Here is a 13,071-nt window from a genome sequence, read left to right on the forward strand (position 1 = left end):
GGCAAGATTTCTACGGCGCCTACTTTACCATGACTAGGGAGGCCCCTTTTAAGTGTGTTTCTGTAAGGCGTACTGGGCAATAGCCCTTTTACGTCTCACTCCAATGGTATTGTAGCATCACAAGTACCAGGTGTATTTGGGATTATCAGGTAATTAGTAGTAGTTACAAGGGTTATTTGGTATTTCCTATATTTATTATTGGTCTAGACATTACTGATAATAAATTTACAACACAGTATCTAGGAGGAAGTAAAAAGCTTAAGTAATTCTTATTTATTTTACAGAAAACAAATAAGAATCCTGTTAAGAAAAACTTGATGTATTTTTAATTAAAGTATTTGTTCACGCTTTAGAAACGTGTTAGTAAAAGACTTCAATGTTTTACTGAAAGCAAAAACTTTGCCGCAGCAAAAACCCACGGTGCTTGGTAAATATTATAAAAACGGTTCGTTTTATTCGCAATTTATTAATCTGGACACAGATTATACTGGTCACATAGCTTCCTTTATTTTCAAATAGCTGATTAATTTTTCTAAATACAAAAATATCTTGATCTCTTTATAATATCCTGGGAATAAGTCTTAAAAATGATGTAATTGTAAAATAAGAAGTAGAAAATTGGTCAAAGTCAATATTTAAAATAGCACATTTATTAATACAGACAACAATGAAAAATGTTCTTTTAATATTTTGTGGCAACTAAACCTTAGAGTTACATAACAATTTTATTATGCGACTTTTGGGTTTCACAATGACTTTAATAAAACAAAAAAACTAAATTGCCAATATTCTAGAAACATGACGAGAAAATGATCAAAGAAAAGAAAGAACAATATTCCACTAATAACAAATTCCTGACCACACTCGTTATGTTTGTGAAGAAATTTCATTAAAGGCGATGAGCCTAATATTTGTTGAATGAGAACACTACAGGCGATGTGACGTCACTAGCATGTCTAGATAATTTAAGATAGTTTCACACTAGGGTAGCACATTGAGGCAGAGTAATGAACACAGTACTGCTATTGAACCCATATTGTCAAGTACTGTCCTTACTTGGCGTATCTACTGTACCTTACTGTACTACCCTCGTGTGAAAATAGAATAAGCGCTAATCATAATAAAGTCTTTATTACAAGGCAGTCCGAGTGGTCTATGTATAATTGGCTGCCCTTCTCAATTACGATCGTAATTTGTTTAATCACAGACGAGGAGTTAATTACAAAGAACAATATAAACTATTGAAATAAAGAAACATAAATTTATTGCTTGCTTTTTAATTAAATAAATCTTTAAAATAATTACATTTTTTTGTTTAATTGATGATCTATCGTTAATCACTAGCTATAAAAAAAAAAGTTTACTTTACTAAATATTATAATTAAAAATTTGTCGAATTTGATAGGAAGACCCTTTTAAAAATTCCTGACAGTTACGAAGCTGTATTCGAAAGGGTACGGCTTCGGGGGAAATGTGATCCAATCCGAAAGAGGGGAGAGTAAGACTTCTTACTAACATAAAACGTTAACTATTATGTCTGCAACATTACGTTAATGTAACACAATGTATGAAAACTCGGATTAACCACATCATACATGAATGTGTGTTAAAAAAAATATGTGTTGCAAATGTGAGTCTATTTAAAATATAATTTGTCAAAAATACTGTATATCGTTAAAGCAATTGCTATAGTAGTTCAATTATCAATAAAAAATCGAAATAAAAATGAGAATTACAAAAAACCTTCAATGGTTTCCTATACTATAAGGGTGTTATGTAAGTATTCTGCTAACCGTATGAAGATACGCGAAATGAAGACATTAAAAAAAACTTAGAGGATTTTCTTTAATTTCTAAGAAAATACGGATATAAAAAAAACAATGTCCACTTTGAATGATGTGTTCATCACAATAACTGACGGAAAAACACCTGAACACGTAAATAACTCTCTTATCTACATTCATAGTCAAGCGGAAAGAAATAATTTAGTTGCGGTGAACATTTACATGACCAATCAAATTTTATGTTTCTTGTGAACCACCACATTATATTGTTATTACAATAAGTATTCAACATTTCTTACATTCGTTATGCTGCTAGGATTACCTTTTTTTCGAGTCTTTTATCTTAAGATATGCGACCGTTTTTTTCAAACTTATCGCATTCGACATTAACTAGGAATTGTTGTTTCGTTTTTGTTTAGGGTTGAATTGACGGAAATTTTGACTACGGAAAGTTTTCATCAGATTATTCAGCCCCAATTAAATCGATCCTAAGTTTTCTACTACAAATCTACATTCAAATTAACTTTTTTTTTATATCATAATGTGGCAAACGAGCAAGCGGCCACCTGAATCCACCGAAATGGAAAGCGACCGCTGCACATAAACATCCGCAATTGCAGATGCGTTGCCTACCCTTAATGGACGGTAGGGGAGACGCACGTAAAGAGGACATTTCCCCTTCCCATGCATCTCCTCCACCGTAAAATCCACTTTTCCTTTTCGTCCTTTCCTCTTAAGAAAAGTGTGGAAAGGGAAAGGGACTAAAATTAGGCCTCCGGCACCACACTCATCAGACGAAACGCGGAATTGCATGCACTTTACGCCTGTCTTCTGTTTGGTCGTGGTATTACACCGAGCGAGCCGACCCTACAGTGCGAAGATGTTAAAGCGGGCTCTACCACTGTTAAACTTATGTATTTAGTACTGTTTCGACAATCCCGAGGAACACGTATTCACCTACTATATCATATTTTAGGTAACATGTAACTTTAAATATTTGTCATGTCTGTCTTGTCTGCTTTAATTAACGCATCGCAAGTCGTGATCCATAACTCTACGCGATTTCCGTTTAATTCACCACCGCTGTCTACAACGTCAGCACATTACAAGGGCACTGTATGAAAAGTCACGCTTTCGCTTTTCAACTATTCATACTGAAACCTTCGCCTAATTGTTATACGTTTCATTTTGTTAATTTCAACGCATACTTATGTACTTAGCAATAGGTTCCTTAATACATATGAAAAAGACAACAGAATGTAGTAGAATAAATAATAATAAAATAGCATTCATGCTATTTTATTATTATTTTATGATTATGATACATCATATGAAAGTGATTCCATTAGATGCATTCTGTTTAGACATGCGATGGGCTTGGCGCAAGACAAGGTTATCGGGACCTCCCTTTCATTACATATTTACTTTATCTTGTAAATATATAAGCTTTATTATTATTCAGAGATGTTGTCAAAAGGATCACGACATTTAACAAATTATACTAAGTGCAAATATTTTTAATAATGACAATTTTACTGCGCAGTTACGATCGTCATCATTTTTCTAAGTTATTTTTTTTAAATACATAAACTTATTTGATTTACACAATACTTGCACGAGCCAAGTTATCTTCATTAGCCGTTGACATCAAATTGACTAAATAATTAAACAGACGTTAAACTCCAGTTTACACAGATGCATAACAATTTTTTGTAGATTATATCAATAATTACATAGAGCTATGCTTATTGTAACATATGATTGTAAATTGAACAAATTTTTCGTGTTGTGTGAATTTATACTAACTGATGAATAAACCGAATTCAGAAAACATGTAGCGATTTGCAACAAACTCGAGATGAACTAATTTGTTTAGTATTTCTAATCTGTTCTTATACATGTAGAAATTAATTTACAGTACTCATTCTAAATAGTATTGTTATGATATTAACGATATCCTAGATGAATTATACTTCGAAAGTTATCCTATTACGTTGGATAAAGGTGTACCAAAATAACTTTGCGAAACAAAACAAATAGTCCCAGTCTAAAGATTGAAACTAATGGTTCCAGCCCGAAATAGCCAATGTAAATCACAGCTTCTTAATAAATTACATTTACTAAACTAACGTTTAAGGCGCCAGGGACGCCTTTTTTCAAATTGGTTGGTATTGCATTCAGGGAGCGCCGTAAAAATCTCGCGCAAGGCGCCTGTAATTCTAAAACCGATCCTATTAGTTGCATAATTAATGGGAAAACAATATAATAGGAATCGAAATGATCTCTGTTACTTCTAAAGTATTCTTAAAGAATTTCCTTTATTGTTTCGAAATAATTGCTGACACAATAAACTCGAACTCGAGTAGGAAACTTTAAGAAGATCGCATATTTTTCTAATTTAAATAAAACATGTACGCTATCCAGCCGCGATCCTATCAGCTTGTCTCAAGTCATGTCTCTGTTTCCCAAGCCATGACGCACGCAGCGCAGATGTACTGAGCCAACGACTGAACATTGTGTGAACTATTATTAATTGTTCACACATTTAAGCTCTCACATTATGTGACGCAATTTACCATAGATTACATTCTTTGGATGCATTTAAACTTAGCTTAAAACAAGCGTTCAACAACAGTTTTTAATTGGTAGTTTACTTAACTAGTTACACTAATTTCTTAAAAGCAGATGAATTCGCGTGTAATGGCTAGTAGCATATAAGTAGAAATGTCTAGGTAGAGTAAGTAATTTACTTTAACTATTATATTCAAGAGTCACGTACCATCTATCACATAACGAGCCATAAGCTAGCAGACTAACGTTAGATGTGTTTTAAGATATTTTAATACATTATGTTATTCTTACGAAAGAATAACCTTACATATATCAGTATTACTAGAAAGTAAGTTAAAATGAAATGTTCGCCACCTACAAAGCAATCTGCTTTACAATTCAAACCGCGAAGCGTTTAATATTTTTAACGCAGACGCTTTACATCGACTCTAATTTCCTCGCGTAGTTCCACGAGGTTTTATTTTTATCCGGAAAATAAAATTGTGTTACGTAATCGAAAAAGGTATCGGAGATACGTCCTGCATAACAATTTCAATTCGTGTTTTTGTCGTTTCGGTGGCGAACAAACGCAATTTACTAAAGCATATTTAAGTACGTAATTCCTGGCAAATCTAAAAGAATCAATTAAAAAAACCTACTGACAATAACAATTATAACTTTGAAAAATTACATAAATGAATTGCAAATAAGATATCTACTGTTATCCACGTTGATCTTGAAGAACGAGCTTGTTAAATCCAAGCGCAGGATATTGACATGTTAATTCAATTTGTTTGAACGTGTGACGATATAGGCGAGGGATTTATTGAACAACTCCATCACCGTCACGGCAATGTATCAACAAGCGCTGTATCAATCAGGCTGCGAGTGAATTATGCGAACGAGCGCTTCCAGAAAATTCTTGGACGAGAACCACCGCCACGCACCGATGCACATGCTACTACTACAAATATAGGGCTGTCAATATTTACAAAATAGTACTTTTTATAGTTTTAAAATGTTTGAGACAAGTGACAAAGTTGTTAACCATTAGAAGAATGACGGAGATTTTAATAATCAAATCAAGAATATTGTCTCCAAGGAAGGATAAAATCATGAAGGATTTGAAACCTCTATGTAAACCTCTTTCATAAATCTAATGTCTTACACCTACATCCTAGCCTAGACTAATAAGTTCATGTCTCCCCTGACATAAAAGTTTTTGTAAATGTAGACAATAGGAGCAGCCCTGCAGGGCGGGCGTGTCGGCCTTGCTCCGAGGTCGTGAGCGCATCCTGTTGTCACTGCAATTTGCATCGCCCGCCCGGCCCTCCGCTGCACTCAAATGCACTAAAGTGTCTTAGCACAATATCACTCAATGGATCTACATTTTCAAATATTGTTATTGTTATTGTAACACATCAGTTACATGAAAAGAAAATGTCGTACAAATTTAATAATTCCATCAAGTAATTTATCACAGACCAAAGAAGAGGGCGAATTATTATTGTGAATAGACAGACAAGTAATAAAACCTTCCCTTACGAGGTCTTGTTTTTGACAATAATTAAAACCACAATATGCACTAGCCCTTAGGCAAAAACTTAAACAATATGTAATAGAGTTCGCCACACTGCCACTGTTGTAGCGCAGGAACCATTTGTATCATAATCAGCAAAAGATTATCATCACAAACAGACTCTGTTGCCGTCATTCTTCATTACACGACAATAGTGTTTATACTCAAGTCCTATACAAAACTGTATTTAATTTTGTATAAAATAAAGTGAGTTATTACATACCCACTCTAAACAAGATGAACCTTTCAATATGTTAAATATAAATAAAGCTATACTAATATATATATGAGATATCCATATGGGAATAACGAATTTCAGTAACAGCCAAAGGGACATCTACTATCTATTTAAGTCCCTGTCTAAATAAGCGTAACAAATTGGGACTCAGGGACTTATGTAATCAAGAAACTGTTGCCTGTAAGAAGTCCGCCACGTGTTCACACTAATAAAACTTGTAACGACTCTCTTAACTACTGTTTCACTCACGTTTTAAATAGCTGTAATACAAATTAACTCAAGACTTACCTTTACATTTAGCAGTAAAATCAAATAATGTAGACCATAAAATAAAACAAACATGACTGTGGTTTTCTTTTTTTGGTTGTCAATAATTTTCGATCTCGTTAGTTTATTAGTTTAGTTAATAAAAATCTATATATCCAGTACATTTTGCTATCAAATGCAATACAGACAGCATAATAATCTTTCAACACAAAGTGACATAAAAATCACGTTTCACGATGAGCTATAAAAATAAAACTGCGACCGCAGGATATTTACTGCAATTTTACTTTGTTACAATCAAGGACGTTGTTTGTCTAAAGTACGATTATATAGAGGAATAGTAACTTACTGAAAACAATTTATTTAAACTTCTGTCTTCCATATGTATCATAAGACATTGAAGAAATTGGTTTTCAAACCGATTTTCTTCATGTCCATAATATAAAAAGGAAAGATTTGTATTTTATACACGCAAAAACTACTGGTCCGATTATAAAAATTCCTTCACCATTAGAAAGGTAATTTATCTGTGAGTAACATTGGCTATATTTTGTATTTTTTTTTTAATTTTACGTGGTCTAAGTCGCGAGCAACAGCTACTTTATTATATAGCCCTATTTTGTGATAATATGTGTAGCTTTTTAATTGTGATTTTTTGAAATCGGTCCTTTACATACAGATATATTATTTTAGATAATTACAACACAGAAAGGAATAGAGTCAATACAATAGGTCATACGAAACAAAAGAAAATCTGACGGTCAAATATCGTTAAGGAAATAGTTTGATCGATTGAAATTGAAATAATAGACCATAAGCTAAGTGGGCTAATATTGTACACCGATTTGGGATAATTTTAGAAATACCGATCCAAGGTCGGTCGCTGGAATATCGACAACTGTAACAATCGCATTCTAATTTAGTTGATTTTTAAAAACCCAAAATGAATTGTAGAAAACATTTATCTATAGTATTATCTCTGGCTTGAGGTAAACTTTTGATTTATTAAACGCTTTTAGGATTCCAAAGTAAAACGATTGAATCGCTTTGAGATAGATAGGGCCCTGTTATTGGCCAGTAGCACGCGACCTGCCATAACTGACAAGATACAATAAAAAAAAATATTTTTTAAACCAAAGTACGGCATCTTGAAAAAGAGTTCTGATGGCTCAGGGGTTAAGCACTTGACTTTAAATCGACAGGTCCTAGTATCGAATTCATTCATTCATATAACAATATTATTATGAATATATTTAACCGACGTTATTACCATAAAGTAACATCGCGATGTAACCTGCACATATCTGCGAAAAAAATCGGATTTGTGTGAAACCTTCAATGGGCCAGCGGGGTTAACTATGGCTTAGTCACCCCCAACAAAGGGTAGACACCAATCTCCTCAGTGGGGTAGTAATAAAGATGTTTTTCGTATGAGTCAAGGATTAAAATCGATTATAATTTCTAATTTTGTCTTGTTTGATATCATCGACCTAATCGTTTGAAGTTGTCCAACCATCCATCATCCTGTTCGAGAGAGGACACGTTTAGCTTGGGTCCTTAATTTAAAAATAATAGAAATAATTTTTTATAATGTTAGATTAAATAATAAAACTGTACAACGTAAAAGCAAGCATATGTAGAACTAAACTTACATAATTTTTACCTGAGGATTTATTTTATTGAAACAAGAAAGAATCGATGCAAGAAAAATTCGAATAAGTGAGAAAGCCTTTTGGAAAATTCCTAGTAGTAATGTATCACAATACCTTCCTTACGAGAAAACATAAATAAGTGATTATATTAAATAGTAAATAGCCATAAAACTAAAAGCATTTAGTTTACTAGTATGATGTCATCAGAAAGCCGTCTCTACCCCGCACGTACCCTCCCCCGCCTTTCGTATCTACTCACCACGATACCTATTTCCTTAGTCCTCATAAAATAATACAACCAATTTAAAGCACTATTCTAGTTCCTTCTATACTAACTGACCCTCACGACATCGTCGATTAAGAAGCCTATCTTACTAATGTTATAAATGCGATAGTTTAGATGGATGTTTGTTAGAGTCCGTAGCCTAAACGGCTGAACAGATCGCGATGAAATTTGGCATAGACGCAGAGGATAATCTGGATGAACATATAGGTTACTCACTTTTGTTTTTTTAAGTCTACGCGGACAGAGTCGCGGGCGTACGCTAGTTATATTAAAAAGATAACCAAATGAAAAGCAACACATTAAAATAATAATAATGTTAACCTAGAAGAACATAGAATTCTTATGAAAGTAATATTCAAATAACTAACATGTAGGTGTCGCCACCGTCGCCCTCTAACGTCAACTAGCAATCTTTTACAGTTCAATAATTTTCTGCTCGTTTACCGTAAGAATAAATTACATTAACATTATGTTTGATCGAGTCCACACAATCATACACGAAAATTATTTTAAAAAATGTAACAAATCATGGTTTCCAAATGACTAATTGTAATTTGCCGAAGTGAATTGTAAATCGACAATCTCCATATCGAACAAAGTCACTTACAAATTGACGTGCAAAATTGTTTAGGTGTTATAAGGATTTGAATAAATGTGGAATTAGTATTATACCTAATTCATATATGGATACATAATTTTCACATAAACGTATCATTTATACATAAGTAATGTAATATGCTAATGTACAGACAGACAGACGACGCGAGACAACGTTTACGTAAAACTTGAAATAACATCGCAGGTGTTAATATTCTCTTTAAAGTGATTTTAAAGGTAATGGAACTTGTTAAGAGCTTTCAGCGTTTTGTCATGAAGACAAAAGCTATTTGAAATTCATTATTCATTAACTAACTTTAACTATGAAGATTTAAGATTAAGCTCTCAATCTGTGAATGAAATTTTAAAAAAACGTTATTACATGGCGTATTCAAAGCAATTAAGTTATCCTCTTAGTTTAGATTTAGTACAAGTAAGCTACACTACGGGAGTCCCTTACTAGCGGAACTATAAGAATTTAAGATTATTTATCGGTTCACAAAAAGCTCTAAATTTCCGACCACGCCGCCAATGGTGCTTTATAGCTAAAGTTTTCTTCTTAGAAAAGGTAAATAAAACTTCTCGGAACTTGTTAGTACGTTAGCTATAAAATAAAGGAACCTATTACATTCCTTGTTTAATGGTAAAACATTAGATTTGTTTGCTTATTTCTTACTTATCAGTGTTATCGTACTTTTGCGCCAATTGAAATGAATTGTTCGTCAATAAATATCCAAATATATCAAAAGAACTCCAATGTGTATAACTCTTGATACGATCATAAGTTTACGAATAATTCATCCGCTATTCACTTACCCTAACATTTATTTCGTTGCCCCGATTGTGGGTTTTACACTATGAGTAATCACGTATGCACAACCCTATCTATCACTTCATACTAAGTTTGTTAATTTGGTTAAAATATCTTGCAAAATATGAAAATTTTTAGGCAAAATAAATGCAATTTACTATTTTAAAAAAAACGATTTTTTACATGAATTGCAATAAATAAATACAATTCTATTACATTCTTACCACACCTTTAAAGTAATCGAGTGATATAGACTTTCAGATAACTGTACTTACCTAATAAAATAATTATAAGTTGTTTTGTTACGATAACAAGCAGCGAAGTCTGTACGTAAGAGGCGAGCGCTCCGCACAACGGCCCGCAGCGACTGAAACTTCGCATTCAGTGTAAGCTCGCGTTTTCCCAAGCTCCGAGCTTTCATGAATCCGTTGCACGACGGAATTTTCCCTGCATGTTTTAATGTTCATTATGAAGCTATTCATTCACAAATTAATTGAATGAATATTATACGAGGGTAAGTAGATAATGTAAAGATCATTCTCCTCGCTATCGAAAGGTCAAATATTTTAAGAACACTGCGTAGGTTAGAGTTGCATGAAATAAAACATAAATTATCTTCCATGTTTGTTGATAGACGATAAACACGAAATTCTTTTGTTTTACATTTTATGTTTTATCTAACCTTTTGTTTTTATATTTCTTTAAAGTGGATTGAAAGTAATATTGCATATTTTGTATTTTTAGGCGATGATGCGTGACGAGTAATATTAAAAAAGTTATTATTGTGATGTGATGGGTTACTTCTGCAACAGTGCGATTAAACATTTCATATTTTAAATTCTGTACAAGGTAAGTCTAAAATTAAGCGAGAACATGAGCCAATAATGGATAAAATGTAGCATAATGGGAATTGCTTATATTCACATCGCATGTTGTCCATTAGTGTCCTCCTGTCGGCCATTCATCGGCAAAATGAACACGCCTACGTCTCTACACGTAACTCGACACCGAGCGACTCCATTCAACTTTTACTCTTTGCTCTATCGAAAGTACTCACCTGTATTAACTTCTATACTGTTCGTTTATATAATTTTGAGACACAAATATTTCGATATAGCAAAATTTTTTCGTGAAAGTAATGGTATTTATTTACGTGTATAAACATCGCTCAACAATATTGTCTTTATTAATTTATTCATAAAACTCAACGAGGTGTAAAGTCAAAAGTGTCGACGACCTCTTAATAGTCAGTTGGCTGACAGCCTTCGTTAGTCCTAGTCTCCGCTGACGAAGAACTTCTCGAGCTCTCGCCCTGAGCTTGTCAAAATTTCATCGAGCACTGACGTTATATCGACAGAATAATTACGTGATCACTCTCTGAATATCTTTATTCGTTTTAATTATAAACTACTTTTTAGCGCTTTTTGCCATCCCTTACTTTATTATAAGGTAAGAATGAGAAGGGAAAGTGGAATTGTTGGAGGAGATGTGTTGGTTAGCGGTCGCTTGCTTATTTGCCACCTTCTTACATATATTAAAACCCACTTACTTACTCAATAGGGACCTTAAAAAATTAAATGTAAACTCAATAGAAATGCCAGAAACTTTAACGCCGCAGGGCCTTTGAGGCTACGTGTCTGTTATATCAGAATAGTCTAGAACTTTCAGATTATTCATGTCCGAAATAATGAATATGGAGAAGAGTTACGTAATACATATCAAGCAATAAACGCGCGCGACGGAATGTTAAAATATTCACGTGTGCTATATATGGGACACGGGACTTTTCCAATAAGCTCTGAACCACGCCTTCAATATAACCTCAAAAATTTTAAGTTATTTTAATTAAGTATTCTGTTAGTATATTTTGACATACAAACTTCGCATTTATGTAACCATCTAAGAAGTAGATTACGAACTCCTAAGATATAACTACGAGTACATAAGTTGTTTTTTTTTTATCAAAGTGGACATTACAGTTAAAGATATTTGTATATGCAACACCTTTACATAAGCGTAAATTAGCCCTTATTGAAAACCCAAGACACATAAACATTTGTACATCTTTCTATGAACAAAAATGAATTTACGTATCATTGGATATTCAGATATTTAATAAATCACGCACCTGTTTCTGTACTTCAATATACTTAATATTTTACTGGCATCGGTTAGAATGTATGAACATTTTATAACGAATTTATGCCCACATATCGCTAAGTCAATAGAAAATTTAATATATGTAGCCCATACTTTTGACTCTATAAATAACCGCTGTACTCTTCGCAAGTCCCTGTTTCCGACAGGAGCACCGCACGTGGGATACAGTCGAGGAAAATCGCGCTGTTTCGCTTAAAAACTTTTTGAACGTTTTTTATGCATTAAAACGACATCATACAACCTTATTGCCGAATAGAACGCAACTTTTAAATAAGTTTGAATTATTATCCCGTCGTTTGCTCAACTTACTGCTACCTTATTACTTATTTATCAGAGGCGGAGTTTGTATCCTTGTAAAGAACGAGGCAATTGTTCTGTAAAAACACCGCAAATTTCCATGACTGTACGTGACACGTGACACAACCTGTGCGCAGTTTTATAACCGACAAGGATTCAATATAGACAAAGTGTACCCATATGTTAATATGGACACGTGTCTTGTCTTTTGCTCACGTGTGAAGATATACGATACAAGATCTGAAATCTAAAAATATTGATAACGCAAATGCTATAAAACTAGAGAAGAAAGGCGGCGGGCGCCGGCTGGGCGACTCTAAAATGTAATCGATTGCTTTTTATAACAATCATAAAGTTTGCAACGCTTTAGTGGCGGTGCGCTTTACGACTCGTGTATAGCGGGATTTATTTGATACAGATAAATAAAAGGAAACTCACACGCCAAACAAAATAGATTTTCTGATGTCAATGCGATTTCAACTATTACTACTCCTAGTTTGTCATTTTCGTTTTGATAACTAAAAAATTAATTTTATCTTTAGACTCTTTGGCTTTTTGTCGCTCGTATAATACAAATGACCTTTCGTGCCTCACGTATTCACAGTGGATATCTTAATTCAGCCGAGTGTTGCCCGATGAGATGGGGATTCCCCCTCGTTATGTCATTACAAGATTATCCGTCAATCAAATGTTTATACAAATTGCCGTCGATTTTATGATTTTCAGTGTAATAGATTATTGTTGCTAATGTTATTTCCCAGTAGTACTCGGTGTATATTTTAGTAAATATACTCAATTTTTTGTCAATTTTTTCCATGTTCATCATCGCGCGGTTTACATATGTCATCCT

Source organism: Papilio polytes, unplaced genomic scaffold, assembly GCF_000836215.1.
Source record: "Papilio polytes unplaced genomic scaffold, Ppol_1.0 DF824180.1, whole genome shotgun sequence".
In the NCBI taxonomy this organism is placed as follows: Eukaryota; Metazoa; Arthropoda; class Insecta; order Lepidoptera; family Papilionidae; genus Papilio; species Papilio polytes.